Raw genomic sequence first — 20,130 nt, forward strand, 5'->3', positions numbered from 1 at the left:
TATCAGGTCAGCAAATGGTATAGTGGTTAAGGTGCTGAACTCTCACATGGCCGACCAAGTGTCAGGACGCAGCTCGAAGATCAAACCATGTGTGAGTGCGTGATCAAAAACCCAAGAGGAGGGAACCAGCAGTTAGCTGGACTCCCACGTAGTCGACCGCGGTTCGGGTCCCGGACCCGGTGGCTTAAAACTCACGCCGGGCGCGTGTGCGTGCGTGCCCAAGATCCCGAGAGGAGAATGGAGGAGAAGGGATTGCGGCATGACCATCCCCCCTGGGGGGTAATTTCTCGCTTTCTGTCTCTATGTCTCTCTCTGTCTGTCTGGCGAGCGCACGCGCCCTACAGTGAAAATCTCTCCAAAAAAAAAAAAACCCAAGAGGAGAATGGAGAAGGGATGGTGGCATGGCCATCCTCCCTCAGGGGTGATTTCTCATTTTCTCTCTCTGTCTCTCCTGCCAGTGCATGTCCCCTGTAGCAAAACTCTAAAACAAAAAGGGAGATGTTCTCCACTCAGAATTGCACTGTTTCCTGCTTCAATAGTGCTTGACCCAAACCAGCACTCATCCCCCCATCCTCACTGGCCACCAGAGCCAGTCTTCTGCTATCTCCTTGAGGTGTCCTCGGACCTCCAAGGGCCCCCGCTGCCACTCCAGAGCCACACAGCAGTCGTCACTGTCGCCCCTCCTCAGCTACCGCCATGAAGACTGCAGTCCCCTCCCAGGTGTGCCAGAACTACCACCAGGACTCAGAGGCCGTCATAACCTTCAGTTCAACCTGGAGCTCTACGCTTCCTAAGTCTACCTATCCCCGTCTTTCTACTTTGATCACGATGATGTGACTTTGAAAAACTTTGCCAAGTATTTTCTCCACCACTCTCATGAGGAAAGACAACATGTTGAGAAACTGATGAAGCTACAGAATCAACGAGGTGGCTGCATCTGCCTTCAGAATATCAAGAAACCAGACCGTGATGACTGGGAGAGCAGACTGAACGCAATGAAGTGTGCATTACACTTGGAAAAAACGTGGATCAGTCTATACTGGAATTGCACAAATGCCACTGACAAAACAACCCCCATTTGTGTGACTTCATTGAAATGCACTGTCTGAAGGAGCAGGTGAAGTACATCAAAGAACTGGGTGACTCTGTAACTAATTTATGGAAGATGGGAGCCCCGGAATCTGGCATGGCAGGGTATCTCTTTGCCAAGCACACCCGGGGAGACAGTGGGAAGCAGAGCTAAGCCTGAGGCTAACTTTCCCAGAGCCATCGGGTGACATCCCAGCTCACCAAGGCAGTGCATGCATATTGGGGTTCTTTTTATGGTTCAGATAAATTGTACCAAGACATCTACTTAGGTTCTTTAATTTGTACCTTTCTTTCAAATAAAGAAACTTGGTACAAAAATAAATAAATGAAAACAAGGATAATCCCTTTCTCTCTCCCTCTCTATAGAACAGTTAAACACTGGGAGAGGATAATAAATAGAATATGGAAGATGGGCTAGATGGGAAGTCACAGCCAACACAGAGGAAAAAGAGAGTCATATGTATATGGGAAAATATTTACTACTCCAGCTTCAATCTTCACTCTCAGCAAAGAGCAAGAATAAAAGTAACATGCTAGCTCATTCCAATAATTCCCAGTCATCAGTCCTGGATTCTAGATAAATGACCTCCCTGTCACCTGTTCCTCCTTGTGCCTTGTCCATCCCTCTGTTTTTGTTTTTTTCTTCTCTCCCTAGAGAACCTTTCTTGTTATTCTTCCCTGGCTTGGCAGCATCTCTTCCTTCAAAAATTAGTGTTGGGCTGGTTGGAGGCTTAAAGGTTAAGGTGGCTAGATTCCACATGGCCAACAGTACAGGGGTTTTTTTGTTTTTATGTTTTTTTTTTTTCTTGAAAATATACCAGGCATGTATGTACATGCTCCAAATCCCAAGAGTAGAAAGAAGGAGAGGGGATTGCAGTGTGACCATCCTCTCTGGGGGACAATTTCTCTCTTTCTGATGAGAATTCACACCGTGAAACAAAAATTTTTTAAAAAATTAAGAGTCTCAATTATTTTTTGTTTTAATTTTATCTACCTATTTATTTATTTATTTATTTTTAATTTTGCTATAGAGATAGTGTGTTCTCAGAGAGAGAAACAGAGAGAAAGAGAGAGGGAAAGCAAGCCACCAGGTCTAGGACTGGAACCTGGTTGGCCATATGGGAGTCCAGTGCCTTAACCACCACGCTACTTGCAGGCCCCTAGAGTATCAATTCTACTTACTGAATAAAACATGAATCACACTGGCTGAAAGTGATCTTTCCTCTTATGAGTTCCCATAGTTCTTATACATAGCCCCTAAATCTGTCACATGTTTACCTCCACCATGACTAGTTGTAGAGGGTGGTACATGAAAAGCACAAGTCCTCACTCTTGTTCAGGTGATAGAAGGCCATATACTGATACACATCCTGTTACATGCACTAGCCATAATGCAAACAATTTAAAAAGAAAATAAATACAATAAAATAAAAATAGTACACAGCATGGACATCACAAATATATATCTTTAAAAACACAAATCTGTCCAACTAGGCTGCTCCTTTTCTCAACGCCCTGTCAGCTTCTTGTTCATTGATTTTGTCATGCAATAGAGTAGATTCCTAATGCTTATGGAGAGGGGATAGAGCATAGAAAGATAAAATTAATTTGAGAAAGTTCAATTCATCAATTTTATTGATTTTAGAGAATTTTAGGAAGACTCCCCTATTTTCCTATTCTAGGAGCTTGTTCGAGAATCACTGATTTAGGACAACAGTGAAAAGTGAGATTACATATGTGGGGAGAAGTCAACTTACTTAACACAAGCCTGGGTCCAGCCACATATACTCAGGAAAGTATTTACTGCTTCTCTTCTGCCTGATGCCATGACAGAATTTAATATGACTGAACACTGAATTCAGATATGCTGCTTTAAAACATATATTCTCTCCATTTCCCCTGAACCATTTCCTTCTTGCCTACTTGATTGGTGTAACTATATAAGCATTTGGCATTCTAGCTGAATGAGAGCGAGACGAAATGGCAGCTCTCCAGCTCTCTTATTTCACAACATAGAAGTAAAACTGGCAATGCAGAGAATGTCATAATTCAGATGTGTCAGTCCTGAGATGTTTGAAAGTGGTTGGGAGCAACATAGGCTACCGCAGTTTATTCTGAACTGCAGATGAGAGCTGAGATACTCTATCCTGCTGTCCAGAGTGACATCTACTGGTACCATCAAGTTCAAGGCATAACTGTAAAAACATATCTTCTCTTTGCTTAGATAAAAGCTGTGAAGTGGTAGTTTAAAGATATGTAGGACACTGAAAGGTCAGTTGATCCTAAAAGAAGACTACAAGTGTCCAGGGTTTTCCCAGAAACTAGGATGTGGATCTAGCAACTTCTCAGAAGAACAGTCCTTGCCCACTGAGAGAGAAAACAATTTCAGAACAGGTGAAAAGGACAGAAATAAGGATAATGTCATACTTTTTTTTCACTTTGAAGAGAGAACACTCTCTCCTGATCCAAATTGTAAAACTGCCAACTCCCTAATCTTACCAAAAACAGAACCAATTTTCCTAATGAGACATAGGTGACAATGTTCAAATCTGTTAAAATGGAATGGACCGATTCAAGGGTACAGCGATGTGCTACCTACATAGCAAGGGGCCTCAGATGACTACTGAGATCCATGGCCTTGCTTCAACATTGAGTCTACTTTAAAAACAAAAATTTAAGGGATTATCCAGAAAGTTGCCTCTAAAAATTTTCTTACACAGTATTATTAAATGGCTATAATCAAGCAATAATAACCATATGCATGCCATGTTTAAACTGGCTGAGGAGCAGAAGAGGTACAAATTGTGACTGCTGCCTCTTAACAACTGATTATCTTCTTGGGAAGAAGTGACATACACTCACACAAAAGTAACCAATATCAGGTAATCCTTGTTCAACATCAAGTAGGAGGTCAATGTTACTCTTCCTGCTCTGTGTTCGCCATTCTATAGTCTTCTTTTTTCATTGCTCCATTCTCCACAAAATCATCAAATATTAATGTTTAATGGTAAATAAGATTTTTATTCTTTATTTTAGAAAGTCTACCTTCTTCCAGAGTCCAATTTCTTCAAAGACTATTATACCTTAATGTCTTCTCCTTGTTTGGCATAACCCTCTCAACCCATTCCAATAAGGCTCTGGCTCCACCATCTAACTAAAACACATACTGTTGCTAAGGTGGAAAATGGATTAAATGACTTTATATTTGTCAAACCCAAGGGACACTCCTCATCTGAGTTTAATATCTTTCTCCTCCTTGCATTTTTTTTTCCTGCCTTTGGTTTTTAGGGCACTAGTCCTTATAATTTCACTTATTTTTGCCTAAATTTACCTTTTCATCTCATCGTAGTCCATCCATAAACATTTGTGTGAAACACTGTTAGATACTGGGGACATAGAGATGAACAAGATGCTTTTCCTACCACTGATTCCTCTTCTTTCAACATCTCTTAAACACTGAAGGTGTTTCTGTCCTAAGACCACTTTCTATGCAATAGTCTCCCTAAAAGGAGTTTATCCAATTTCATTGGCTGCAACCTCTGTGCGGATTACTCTTTGATCTGTGTATCCAGGTCTCTACTCTGTTGTATCCAGTCCTCGGTTTCTAACTACCAACTTAACATTTCTACTTGGATTTCCCATGGGCATACAAATACCAATATTCAAAGTTGGATTAATCACTCTCTTCTTCCCCAAAGCCTGCTCTTATGCTCAAATTAGAATTTCATCATCAACTCCTTTCTTTTAAATGTTACATCCAACTGAACAGTGTGTCGCATTAATTCTATTAAAAAATTGTTTTGATGTTAAGTTTCTACTGTCAAAAAAGTTCAGTCCCTTCTTACTGTAATCTTTAAAACTTTAACTGAAGTTTATTTTTTTTTTCACAAAATGCAAATCTGCATATCTGATCATGACACTCTCCTACTAAAATCACTTCAGTGATTTCCTCCAGCACAGAAACCGTTTCAAATCCCTTGGCAAATTGTTTTACCTTTTTTATAACCTCCCCTGTCCCCCCATGCTCTATCTATCCAGAATCATCTTTCATTACTTCCTCAGGTACTCCCCAAACTGTAGCCATGATCAACTGTTCACTGTTTCCCAAATATGGGTAGTTATCTACACATAAATGTCGTTGAAGAGGTCTTTTCTGCTCAGCTCTCTTTAGAAGCCAGCCATAAGGCCATGTGAACAACTCCAGAATTCCCTCTAGGAGCCGGGGCTTTGAACGGAGTGTCAGAAAGGCAGTGCCCAAAATGTAGGAAACTGAAAGACCAAGCTGAAGGCACAAAAGGCCACTCAATTTATTTCTCTAACAAGTTTTCCAGACAAAGAAAGCCCTTGAGACACCAGGGTCATGACTTTTCAGTCTAATGCATTAAACCAGAACTGGAGAATGCACCATAAGGGGGAAAAAGGCAACCAATACTCATGATGGGCCTGTATGCATGCATGCACAAAATCCCAAGAGGAGACTAGAGGAGAAGGGATTGTGGTGTGGCCATCTCCCAAGGGGATGAGGTTGATTTCTTACTTTCCATTTCTCTGTCTCTTTCTGTCTCTCCAATGAGTGCATGCATGCTGCAGAAAAAATCTCTCTAAAAAAGTTAATAAACAAAAGACCCATGGCAGTCTCAAGACAGACATCAAGTCAAATTAAATAATCTACAAAAAGAAAGCTTTTCTTAGTTGAGTTTCTGCTATATTTTTAAATCTCTATTTAAGTTAATTTAATAAATATATTCTAGGAAGAGGCTAATGATATGATGAGAGAATTTGTCTCTTCCACTAGCAGCCAAAGTAAAGAGAATATTTTTAAACTGCAGGCAAGACAAAAAGCTGCATGAGAATGTTATGGTCCAGATGTAAACTAATATCTATTATGTGGCATAAAACTGAATAGCTCATGGCATGCACAGAAGAAAAAGAAAACTATTGACTTTCATTCCTACAACATTCCACTTCCTTGAGCAGCACAGGTTTCCCGATAGATGTCCATTTCTAGGATCAGGATCTCCCAGAAATACTATTTTCTGAGCACCTACTATGTGTCATGCATTGTTCTAGGAACACTACAAGGGCACACAACACTATTCAGTAGATACTACAATATTCCATGGCTATTTTACACATGAAGAAATTGAAGCACAGAAAAATTAAGTAATTTATTCAAAATTACAAAGGCCCAGCCAGAAAGTAGTATAAATCCAGGGCCTTAGCTTTTACCAACAACATTACTTCATTTATTTACAACTTTTTGTTTGTTTGTCTTGTTTTGTTTTTGTTTTTGGAGAGGTTTTTGTTATAGGGCACGTGTGCTCACCAGAAAGACAGAGAGAAACAGAGAGACAGAAAGCAAGAAATCACCCCCCAGGGGGGATGGCCACGCTGCAATCCCTTCTCTATTCTCATCTCGGGATCTTGGGCACGCATGCACACGCGCCCGGCATGAGTTTAAGCCACCAGGTCTGGGACTCAAACCACCATTGACTACATGGGAGTCCAGCGCCTACAACATTCCACTTCCTTGAGCAGCACAGGTTTCCCGATAGATGTCCATTTCTAGGATCAGGATCTCCCAGAAATACTATTTTCTGAGCACCTACTATGTGTCATGCATTGTTCTAGGAACACTACAAGGACACACAACACTATTCAGTAGATACTACAATATTCCATGGCTATTTTACACATGAAGAAATTGAAGCACAGAAAAATTAAGTAATTTATTCAAAATTACAAAGGCCCAGCCAGAAAGTAGTATAAATCCAGGGCCTTAGCTTTTACCAACAACATTACTTCATTTATTTACAACTTTTTGTTTGTTTGTTTTGTTTTGTTTTTGTTTTTGGAGAGGTTTTTGTTATAGGGCACGTGTGCTCACCAGAAAGACAGAGAGAAACAGAGAGACAGAAAGCAAGAAATCACCCCCCAGGGGGGATGGCCACGCTGCAATCCCTTCTCTATTCTCATCTCGGGATCTTGGGCACGCATGCACACGCGCCCGGCATGAGTTTAAGCCACCAGGTCTGGGACTCAAACCACCATTGACTACATGGGAGTCCAGCGACATAGCCATTACGCAACTGCTGGTCCCTTGTTTACAACTTTTATAATCAACTTCAGAACAAAAAACATAAGACACAGAATATTAATGTTAGATACTGTGATGAGGTGAGCTAACGGGGTGGAAGAGAGGATTAAAGGAAAATGGCACTTGCTCTTTTCTTACAAGTAAGCCACTATATATTTTCCAAAGCTGATTAATTATGAAATAAAATTTTAAGTATATGAATTATAGTTTTATGTGAGCCTACTAAAAGACAAACTGTAGTAATAACTTTCAAAATAAGGAAGTAGAGGGGAAGAGAGATGGGTAATAATTCAGTTTTTAATTTCTCATCTTCTATCATTATAAATTCTCATCTCCTATTCAGTCAATAGATAGTGGAGGTAAAATTAACAAATGATGAAGAATATTAAACTACCTAAAAATGAAATAGTTTAAAGCAGTTACTTATGGAGAGTAGAACTTTTAATGAAAAATGGAGGATAAGGAATAACTTTAATGTTTTCATACATTCTGGTTATTCTCTTTATTGTTTGCATTTTTCTCTTAAGAGTAAAAACAATTTGAATGATTCTGATATGATAAATTATTAAGTGATAAAGCAAATTATAAAATGGTATGCATACATAAATGCATATATGTATAGTTATATATTCAGTTCTGCATATTAATGTTTCTGTCAACAACAGACTATATACAACATGGTCCCATAACGAGCTTATAGACATAGCATATAGCCTAGGTATGTAGTAGGCTGTATCACCTAGGTTTATGTAAATATACTTTATTATGCTCACACAATGGCAGAATTACCAAAGGATGCATTCTTTAGACTGTATCCCTGTCATTAGGCAAACCATGACTGTGTATGAGTGTGTTTACATATGTGTTTATGTACATGCATGTGATTGCACACAGACACATACAAGACAAAAAGAAAAAAGTAGATATGGACATATACATATATTGAAAGAGATGTTAACGTTCACTATAATTATTGCTAGGAAGTTTTTGTTTGTTTTTTTATCTTTTTCTTTTTTTTTTTTGGAGAGGTTTTTGCCTTAGGGCACGTGTGCTCGCCAGACAGAGACGGAGAGACAGAGAGAGAGAAAGTGAGAAAGCACCCCCCAGGGGGGATGGTCACGCCGCAATCCCTTCTCCTCCATTCTCCTCTCGGGATCTTGGGCACGCACGCACACGCGCCCAGCGTGAGTTCTAAGCCACCGGGTCTGGGACGCAAACTGGAGTCGACTATGTGGGAGTCCAGCGACATAGCCATTACGCTAACTGCTGGTTCCCTTTTTTTTTTTTTTAATTAGAATTTTATTTTTCAAAATTTTTTTTTTTTGTTTTTTTATCTTTTTCTTTTTTTTTTTTGGAGAGGTTTTTGCCTTAGGGCACGTGTGCTCGCCAGACAGAGACGGAGAGACAGAGAGAGAGAAAGTGAGAAAGCACCCCCCAGGGGGGATGGTCACGCCGCAATCCCTTCTCCTCCATTCTCCTCTCGGGATCTTGGGCACGCACGCACACGCGCCCAGCGTGAGTTCTAAGCCACCGGGTCTGGGACGCAAACTGGAGTCGACTATGTGGGAGTCCAGCGACATAGCCATTACGCTAACTGCTGGTTCCCTTTTTTTTTTTTTTAATTAGAATTTTATTTTTCAAAATTTTTTTTTTTTGTTTTTTTATCTTTTTCTTTTTTTTTTTTGGAGAGGTTTTTGCCTTAGGGCACGTGTGCTCGCCAGACAGAGACGGAGAGACAGAGAGAGAGAAAGTGAGAAAGCACCCCCCAGGGGGGATGGTCACGCCGCAATCCCTTCTCCTCCATTCTCCTCTCGGGATCTTGGGCACGCACGCACACGCGCCCAGCGTGAGTTCTAAGCCACCGGGTCTGGGACGCAAACTGGAGTCGACTATGTGGGAGTCCAGCGACATAGCCATTACGCTAACTGCTGGTTCCCTTTAGTTGCTTCTTCATTTTTTTTACAATAAATATGTATGTTATTTCATTGTTAGAAAAATATACGTATATTTTTAAAACATTATGGTTGTGTTTATACATTTTGGAAGAATGAAAAGTAAGATTACTTACATGATTAAAAGAAATATTTTCTTTTGAAAAGTTTTTTTTTACTATTTATAGAAATAGCCTTATAAACCTTTGAGGACCTCTAATTCTTCAGAAAGCTAGATATTTCTTTGATGAGCTCAACAGTGCCAAGATCTTTTCAAGTTAAAGACAATTATATTTATCTGAAAATTTTTACTACTATGTAATACTCAAATATTCAGTTCTACACATTTCAGATCTTAAGCAATAACCCTTCAACATTCACTCCTCGTACTTAACATATAAAATTTGTCTGGCTTAAACATAGATTTTCCATACTGCAAACAAGGAAGTCTTGCAGAATAGTCACCCGTAGGGCTACATGACTTGTGTGACCTCTGTGACAATTATCTATCATGAGCCTTTACAACAAAATAACTTAAATAAGTAACTCTTAAGAAAATCCACACAAACTGACATAATGTAAAAATTTTCAGGGCAACATAATAAATTTTTATAGTAGCTAAAGAACTCAATAAATCATTCAGCACAATCCTTCACCTTGGGGCAGATAAAATACCATTATTACCATACCACAGGTAAATCGACTAAGACCCTGTGAGGGTTAGTGACTTTCCCCAGGTCAGCTAGATAATGTGTGAGAAGAAAGGAATTAAATCTCAGCCACCTGCCTTCCCTTGAAAGACTTCCGCCTCAGCAACTGCTTCGCTGGGTAATGGTGAGAAAGACATGCCCAGGGCACGAACTTGGAGCTGCTCTTCCTGTTGACTTCTGTCCAGGAGAGCGTTAAGAACACAGTCCAGGTAGAGCTCATCTCTCATCCGGATTTCCAACAAATTCTTCCTGAGACTTCAGTGTCTCAGCTCTCCAGATGTTTTGTTTGTTTTTCCCCCAGGTAGCCTTCTACACTCAGGGTCATACCTCCTTTCTATTTAAAGACCAGTATCTGTGACTTCCCCTTGTTTTCTGAATCTTTTATCAGAAAAGCCTGAACTCTTCTTGTTGACACAGGTGTATCACGTTTCCCCTCCAAACTATTCTCTCATGTCCTTAACTGTAAAGGCTAATGGCCCTTTTCTTTATAAGTCTCAAGGGCTTCTGATTTCTCTCATAAGACTCTAAATCAGACAGACACTAACATCTCTTTACTCTCTCAATACTTTTCCTAGTCCTTCATCGTTTGGTCCTATGTAAATACTACCTCCAATGGTATAATACCATTGCGTAATATGAACTGTGAGACCTACTGCTAGAGCACTGGCCACATTTAGCCATGCATTTAACAAATATCTTTTAAGTGACTACTATGTATCAGACACTAGGCTAAATGTCAGGGATTTGAGAATGAGTAAGATTAAAGACACATCCACAAACCTTAGCCACCTCACAGTCTTAGGCAGGGAGAGTGGGAGTGCTGAGCTGCTAGACAAGGGCATTCCGCCATGCGCCATTACACTACAGTACTATAATCAATATATATGATAAGTGCTATGGAAACAGAGAATAGAGCAGTATCAATCCCATATGACATGTGAGTCAGGTTTTGAAGGACTAGTATAAAATCACCAAAATGCATGGCAGGCATGTTCTAAAAAGAAGGAACAATAGTTTGGGATATGAGCAGCCCAGTGAGAGTACTTTATTATTCTCATTATCATTTAATTCAATTTGCAGAGATAGTAAATGAGACCATGTTTTAGATGTCAATACAGAAATGCTACTGCCTGCCATGGAAAGAGCCTGAAGTTAAACCTCAGGAAACTCAGCTCCCTGTGTGAACTGTCACCCTTGAATAAACCAACCCTGCCTGGCTCCTGTGGCATCTTTTCTGGGCAAAAAATTTCATTTTAAAAGACATAGGGAAGCCAATCATAAAGCGGCAGAAATAAAAGCTGTCCACATTTCCCTGCTGCAAAAGCTCTCCTTTGGAGGAGATGTTGAAGCTAAGAAAACAAATAAAAGTTGTTCTGAAAGGAGAGGCAATTAAATTTTTGCCAAACATGACAGGAAGCTGAGAACTGAAGCAGACAGAGTAATGTCTATCTTTGGCACACCAGACAGGGAGGAGAAGAGCGTGTGTCTTTGATGGCAGACTTTATTTTAAAGGTGCTAACTGACATTTTGAAAGGACACAAAAACAGAGAGGAGCGAGCTCTTCAGGCCCCCACTGTCTAGGCTGCAGAAGCTCCCAAGTGCCCCGGGGTTTTCATTTTCCCAGTATAAGGCTAGCACAAGATAAGGTGCGGGTGGGGGGCAGGGGGAGGGTAAGAGAAAAATAAAACAAGTCTCTATCTTAAAGCAACCACATGAATCCCCACGATGCATCTAAGTTGAAAGTATAAAGAGAAAGACAGTTCCTGGCTTCCGTAAGAGCCTCACAGAAGGAATCCTTGGTGGTTATAGAAAGGCAGAGTGATATCCATCATCTGACCAGTCAGCAAAGTGCATGCATGTTTTTATAGGGAAGCCTGTGCCAATAGCAGAATGGGCACAAAATCTCATTTCTGAGGTCACCAATTACTCCAGTCTTGAAAAACGCCCCCCTGTGGCTTTCCCAAAGGCACTGCTGCAACTGAACCGTGCAGACAGGCAGGAAGGGAGCATGGCGAGGCATCTCAGTCTTCAGGTCACTTCTCATACTCCTCTCTTCGGCCCCCCAGTCCTGCTCACTGAAAGCATAATTTACGTTTATTATCTCTTGATCCTTCTAGAGCATTTCATTTATCAAAGAAATTTAGGTTTGCATATTCCATATACCTCCATTTTGCTTCAGCCTTCTCATGCATAGCCTGGATTCTCCTCTGTCTCAGAGTCATGCAGACATTTCACTATATCTTTAAAATGAGGATAGTAATATCAAGGGTCTTCAAAATGCATATGGAAAATGTTTATTGCGAAAAAGGTATGGATGGATTTCTAAATGTTTTGTGCAAAAAATAAATTCATACTTTAATTCCATTTTCCATGAAATGTGAAGTCTCCTTATGGTCTTTTCCACATGCAGAATTCAAATCATTCTGGTAAGAAGAATAAATGGTGGAGAATAGAAAAATTGAGAAGCCATTGAGAGTGTGATTCAGAGGATGATCTCTTTCCAATTCTACATTGATCAATACTTAATTAAGCTCAATGTAATTAAATACAGAAGAGGAAAAGGAGAGAATATGTACAGAAAAATATCCAGTGTAGCCACTCCTTCCTTCTTGGCTTCTCACCCTAGGATTCCTTACACATTCTCAATAACCCATCATCTCCAACTCACCTCCAACAAACCACTGTGTGCTACAGCAAGTACTACCATTCGGTCATATTTCTCAAGACCTCACTCTCGACAAGATTCCATGTTAGAGAATAGAGGAATTAAGAAACTACACTACCACCCTTAGCAAAACAGTATAGAATGAACCAGGACCGATCTAGCAGAAGAGGTTTGGAGAGGGAGTTCAGTTATAAAAGATATTGAAGAGGGACCAGCAGTTAGCATAATGGCTATGTCACTGGACTCCCAAGTAGTCAACCGTGCTTCAAGTCCCAGACCCGGTGGCTTACACTCACTCCCGGTGTGTGTGCGTGCATGCCCAAGATCTCAAGAGGAGAATGGAGGAGAAGGGATTGTGGTGTGGCCATCCCCCCTGGGGGGTGATTTCTCACTTTCTATCTCTCTGTCTCTCTCTGTCTTTCTGGTGAGCACACGCGCCCTATAGCAAAAACCTCTCCAAAAAATAAAAATAAATAAAAAAGTAAAGATACTGAAAAGAACAAGTTGATTCAAACAGGTAAATTCAAGGTCTCAGAGGTCAATCACAGAGTCAGAGATAACAGTCCTTGTAAAGAGGAGACGAAGACATGAGTGCAAATCCCACAATAAAGATTATTTCCTTTTTAGACCATTTTAAACTTCTTGTTGTCTATAAAGACCCAGTATGTGGGGAAATAAATGAATCCAGAAAGTGGTTCAAGCTTCCAGATAAACCTTGCTGCTCAGAAAGGAAGCAAACTACTAAATTATTCCATAAGCTTAGAAGCATGCACTGTTGTTTAAGTGGTTAAAACAGAAGTATATTTGTCTGTGCACTACACTAGTTCATCTTAGCCCTGACAAGATTTCAAAAGGACAATTAGAAAGATAAGACAAGGGAAGAAAAAGATAAAATTGAGTTATTTCTTAGATAACTGATACATATACAAAAGCTCAAGGAAAACAAAAGTTTTGCACAAATTACAAAAAGCTTTCTCAATGGTTTTCAAAAATGCAATTTAACCATGAGGAAAATCTTCATTTTCTGAGAAGATGAAAGACAAGGCCAGTTTCTTAATTGCCTGGTTGCTAAACACGTTAGGAAATGGAAGGAGTCTCAAGATTGAGACTCTGGCTAAATATTATCTTTTGTATTTCCACTTCATTTCAAAAAAAGAGAATGACTCAGGAAAATATGGAGCCATTTCTTAGGAAGCAGAGTGGAAAAGAAATTACAGCTGAAACAATGAATCATAAAAAATGACAGATAAGAAGTAATAGTTAGGAACCTAAATACCTCAGATGGTTCTCCAAAACTGAACAGAAATAAAATTAAAACCTACATTTTCGACTTACTATTGGGGAATTGCTGCAAGTGGCAGATAGGAAATACTCTCTCTTTCCATTATTTTGCAAAGCACAGAGAGTAGTTTTCCAGACAATTTCAGCACTTTACAAAATGCCTAGAAGCAGCAGATCTCTGCAGAAGAGGTCAGACACTCATAGGTTCAAGATATAAAGCAGACAGATTCAAGTCAATAGGAACATCAAATTAGTTTCCTGGTTATTGAGTGGAGAGGGCACTTTTATGCCCTGGTCCCTGAACTACTCCCTCAACCACACAGGACAAGTCTGATACCAATCTAGAGGAAAAAGCAATTGAGTCAAAAAAACAAAAGGGGAGAGGGGATTAATAATGATTCAGATTGACCATCTGTGTGTTTTCGTTTTCTGGAAGTTAAAAATAAATGAGGGAGTGCCTAGCATCTGTTCAGTATAAACTGAACCTTCATGTTTCTTTATGGTTTAGCTTCCTCGATGTTAGTGAAGGTCTTTCCTTGGTTATGGATAGGTCAAAAAGTATTCATGTTGTACTTGAGGTGATTCCTACTTATAAAAAGAGATGGCTCACAGAAAAGGGAGGTGACCATATGACTTCTCTGGGTCATTTCAGTTCTGTCCTATTATAGTTCAATGGTACTGACAACCGTTACTTTGAAAGGCCAGACTTGAGAAAATCAAACAAATGTTAAATATTCACCATTTTTTTTGTTTTAGAGTTTTTTGCTATAGGGCGCGTGCACTAGCCAGACAGAGAGAGAGAGACAGAGAGATAGAAAGCAAGAAATCACCCCCCAGGGGGGATGGTCACGCCACAATCCCTTTTCCTCCATTCTCCTCTCGGGATCTTGGGTGCGCACGCACACGCTCCCAGCGTGAGTTTAAGCCATCGAATCCGGGACGTGAACCGTGGTCAACTACGTGGGGTTCCAGCAACATAGCCATTATGCTAATTGCTGGTCCCAATATTCACCATCTTTAAAAGGCACATACTGGGTCCTTAAACTTTGGTTGGATGAATGAATGCAAAAAAAAAAAAAATCATAGGAGACCTCCCTATTAAAGATATTAAAGCAAATATAAAACAAAATAGAAAATATGTATCATATATATAATGATACATATTTTATATAAATATATGTATTTTCTATCTAGAGAAGATTCTAAATATATACAATTCTCAAATACATATATTTAGAAATACAGAAATACATATTTCTTATATTTTAATATAAAAATTATATATATAATATTTATATATTTCCTATATTTTCTACATATACTTAGGCAATAAACACATACATAAATGGTTTGAAATAATTAATTTGTGTGTTAATATATTTTTTAAATTCTATCATTGTTCTGTACTTGATAGCTAACATTCTTTCACAGGTAAACTTTCCTTTATGAATTGGGTTATTGGTTTTCTAGAACTATTAGTCTCACTGAGGAGCCAGGACAAGTATAATTCTTTTTCATTAATTGCCAATTTTCAGAATGAGTTGACTAAATAGTCACTTCCAATGGTGCCTAATTATTCATCTTTTATACCTTCTCTTCTTTTTCTTTTCTTTAGAGTTTTTTTGCTGTAGTGCATGTGCATTTGCCAGAAACACAGAGAGAGGGAGTGAGAAATTACCCTCCCCCAAGGGGATGGCCATGCTGCAATCCCTTCTCTTCTGTTCTTCTGGGATTCTGGGCATGCACACATACACCCATGTGAGTCTCAAGTCTCCGTGTCCAGAACTAGAACAGCAGTCAGCCATGTGGAAGTTCAACGCCTTTACCACTATGCCACCTGCTGGTCTTCTCTCTTTTTTTATTTTATTTTTTTAAGACTTACCTGCTTGTTGGTTAATGGCGCTGGACTCACAAATGGCCTACTGCCGTTTGAGTCCCGAACCTGGAGGCTTGCTTTCTTGCTTTCTCTCTCTCTCTCTTTTTCTCTCTCTCTCTAATCAAATTAAAATAAATAGGTAAATAAATAAAGCAAGGTAATTCTTTTTAAAAAAAAAAAAGTTTTTTTGTTTGTTTTTTGTTTGTTTGCTTGCTTGCTTGTTTTGCCATAGGATGCATGTGCTCACCGAAAGAGAGACAGAGAGAGGGAAGTGAGACATCACATTCCAGGGGAGATGGCTACATCACAAGCCCTTTTCCTCCATTCTCCTCTTGCGATTTTGACCATGCACATACACACGCCCAGCATGAGTTGCGAACCTCCAGGTCCAAGACTCCAATCATGGTCAGCCATATGGCAGTCCTGTGCCTTAACCAAAATGCAACCTTTTGGTCCCAAATCTTCTCTTCTTTGTGAACCCTTGCATGTTTATCTATCCCATTAGTTTACATCAGTTTTAGTCATCATTCTTCTGGGTGTTCAACATGTCCTGAATTGAGACTTTGTCACAGCCTTCCTCTGTGACCTGACCCCATCAGTCTTCGGGTGCCTCCTTGCTTTCTAACACTTGGTTTCCCTTGTTCACCTTGCGCTTTCCTTGTCTCAACTTGTACTCCACCATTTCTGCAAGGAACCCTGATTCTTTTTGGTGAAGAACAGTATTTAGAAAGCAAAATTTGGGCTGTAGAATGTTGATTCAAAAGAAAGTGCCATTGTTCCCATGACTCTTGCATTGGAAAACAATAAGAAATGGGTTATCCTGAGATTTCCAAAGCAAATTTAACATTTCAAGATTGTCATTTAATTTCTTTGGTTCAATTCTTATGTCTGATTTACCATTTGCTACAAAACTATTAAATCACTGGGTATTTTTACAGATATCAATATATAAACACAGACACACAAATAGCAATATTACTACTACTTACATTACTGCATAATGTTTAAGATATTTTTGCAGCTCTTTTTGTCCCTAGAATACATGCCACTGTTTATAAGTCACTTGAAGTCATTCTTTTCTCTACCTATCTATGTTAGCAATATAGTCTTAAGCTCTTTGTTTCAGGTGCTAGGATTTGATTTCATTTTTCTTCTTCGATTTACATTTATTTTTGAACCATGTAAAATATTTATATAGCTCTAAAGCAAAAACATATGGGAAGTTGCAATTCCATCTATTATTTCAACCCATTTTTAAGGTTCTCCTCTCCTATAGGTAATCACATTAATTAATTTTTTTATTTTTCTAGTGTTTCCTGTTGTAAATATAGTTCAAATAATTATATATTTTTTCTTGTACATATTCATGTAGTCTTTTACTGAGTAGTCTTTTTTTGTTCTTTTTAATTTTATTTTATTTTTGTGTTCTTTGGTTATCAAAGAAAATGGAACTTTGTTCTGTTGGTTAACTTCATATATATATTAATATTTTTGTTAATACCCTTAAATTTCCTTTTCCTCAAACAATACATATTGTGTCACCAGTATGAGTCACAATAAATCCATTTTTAATAACCTTCATCTTTTTCTCCTTTTCATTATGCACTTTTAGTCAATATTAATATGTTAGTGTTTAATCTGTGTACTGTTACATATACTTAAGGTTTTATTATTTATCACGATAAATAAATGATATCCAATGGCACTAGTTAACTCCTTCCCCCAAAAAATATTTATTGACTCCTTTAATGTGACTGCATTTGGAGATTAGGTCTTTAGGAAGTGATTAAAGGTAAACAAGGTCATAAAGGCAAAGCCCTAATCTGATAAAGTGGTAGCCTTAAGAGAAGTGGAAGAAAATGTGAGAAAGAGAGAAAGAGGTATATGTATGCACCAAGGAAAGGCCATGTGAGCACACAATGTCTGCAGGCCAGAAAAAGAGCCCTCACCAGAAACAACCCTGCCGGATCCTGATCTTGGACTTTACAGCTTCCAGAATTCTGAAAAAATAAGTCTTTGTTGTTTAAGTTGTATAGTCTGGTAATTTGACATGGTAGCCTGAGCAGCTTAGATGAGCACCTTGTTCACTTATTTTTAGCCTCTGAGATGATTTTGTCTTTTTCTCCATTTCTTTCCTGCATTCTGATAATATTTACTACATAGTTTTCTATTGCTTTTCTATTTGTATTCTCAATTTAAATTTCTAATTTGTATTCTTTTGTAACCACAATTGCTCCCTAAATTATTTTTAATTTATTTTAAAGTGCTGTTTTTCTATTTCCTTTTATTTTTATGGCTATAATTTTTCAAATGTTTTAATATTTAAAATATATTTCATTTTTATTTTTTGTTGTCTCTTAGAATATCTGTATGGATGTCAGGTTTCCTTTCTATTTTTCATATGTTAGGTTTTCCTGGTTCAACAATAGGAGAAAATCCTATGGTTGAGGGGTAGATGAGTTTTAGGTGGATCTCCCCTTTCCTAAATCAATTTCTCCTTTATTCTTAGCAAAAAAAAAGGGAGGCATTTGAAAACAGATAGATCTTTTTCTTCTTTAAATTCCTCCAAACTATATTAATTCAGTAATACTTTTATATCCATCCTCTTCCTTCTTTCCCTTAATCACCAAGCTGCCACTATCCAATATATCCTCCTCTTTCACAGAAGTAGTACCTTCTCTACATTGCCAATTCTGGTCTCGCTCACTTTCCAGTCTCTTTCTGCTGACTCCTCAATAGCCAGTGCCATGACCCACAAGACTTGAGACATGTTCTCATTGCTTCCAGTCAGGGTAGAGCCTTCTCCTGGGGTTACATTATGTGATCTCTGTCTTCCACCACCAATTCCATCCCGCATATTTAACTTTCTTTCACACAACCCTCTATTGACTCTGCTCGGGTGCAGACTCCAAAGATGACTCTGCTTATCTATAGTGCTTATTTCTCCCACTTACTTGTACATTGAAGAAATACTTGTAGCTGTAACTAAAAGCCAATGTGTTCTTACCGAATCTGTCTGTTGATACACATGATTCTTAGGAGGAATGTGGGTAGATTGGTTGATAGGCATCTGTCATTCTTTCATAGAAACTCAGAAGTATATCAAAATTTTAAGTTAAATAACTTTACAGGTAGCTTTTATTTATTTATTTATTTTTTGAGAGATTTTGGCTATAGGGCGTGTGCGCTCGCCAGACTGACAGAGAGAGAGACATAGAGACAGAAAGCAAGAAATCACCTCCCAGGGGGGATGGTCACGCCGCAATCCCTTCTCCTCCATTCTCCTCTCGGGATCTTGGGCACGCACACATACACGCCCAGCGTGAGTTTTAAGCCACCGGGTCCGGGACCTGAACCGCAATCGACTACGTGGGAGTCCAACGACATAGCCATTACGCTAACTGCTGGTTCCCCAGGTTGTTTTTAATTACCAAACAGAAACACATTTGCCTCCCTCTTTTGTTGACTGACAAGAAAAATGAGAGCTGCTGCTCTGAATCAAAACATTTCTAGCTATCTAAATTGGGTGTAATCTTTTATTTCTGCTGTCATTGTTGTTCCTGATTGGTACCAGAACCACATACATCATCCATCACATACAAGGTGCCCTCAAAAAGTTCATAGAAAAGTGGAATTAAAGTACAAGTTTATTTTGGTAAAAATAAATAAATAAATAATCATGCATAGTTTTGGGACCAGCAGTTAGCGTAACAGCTATGTCGCTGGACTCCCATGTAATCGACCACGGTTTGCGACCCAGACCCAGTGACTCAAAACTCACGTCGGGCGCGTGTGCGAGCATGCCCAAGATCCCGAGAGGAGAATGGAAGAGAAGGGACTGCGGCATGGCCATCCCCCCTGGGGGATGATTTCTCGTTTTCTGTCTCTCTTTCTCTCTCTATCTCTCTGGTGAGCACACGCGCCCTATTGCAAAAACCTCTCCAGAAAATGAAAAAAAATATTATGCATAGTTTTTACGTAGTACCTTTTCTCTCTTTTTTTTCTTTTCTTTCCTTTTTTTTTTAATGGAGAAATATTTTTTGCTCTAGGGTGTGTTTGCTTGCTAGAGAGATAGTCACAGAGAGTGAGAGATCGCTCCCAGGGGAGTTGGACATGCCACAACCCCTTCTCTTTCATGCTCTTTTTGGAATTCTGGAAACACATGCACACATGCTCAGTTTAAGTTTTAAGCCACCAAGTCCAGGACTTGAACCTTGGTTGACTACATGGGAATCCAGTGATGTAACCATTATGCCATCTGGCTGGTCCCCATAGTACCCATTTAAAGGATAGTTTTGTAAATGGGAAAGTTTGTGCTAGGTCTGACAAATAGTAGTAGTTTCAATTGATTGGAAAACAACCAATAAAAGAAAGTGATAAGCAATATTCAACAATATTAATAAGGTGGATTGAATATTTTAGAATATCAGAACAAAATATTTGACTCTTGTTATCGAAATGTGAGGTCATTCAAAGTTTTG

The 20,130-nt window shown here is 39.0% G+C and overlaps 1 pseudogene; it reads left to right on the forward strand.

The window, feature by feature from the left end:
• Positions 1-696: 696 nt before the first annotated feature.
• On the forward strand, positions 697-1,243 carry LOC102481619 (ferritin heavy chain pseudogene; annotated as a pseudogene).
• Positions 1,244-20,130: the final 18,887 nt, after the last annotated feature.

This window comes from Tupaia chinensis, unplaced genomic scaffold (assembly GCF_000334495.1).
Source record: "Tupaia chinensis unplaced genomic scaffold, TupChi_1.0 Scaffold000622_1, whole genome shotgun sequence".
Lineage (NCBI taxonomy): Eukaryota > Metazoa > Chordata > Mammalia > Scandentia > Tupaiidae > Tupaia > Tupaia belangeri.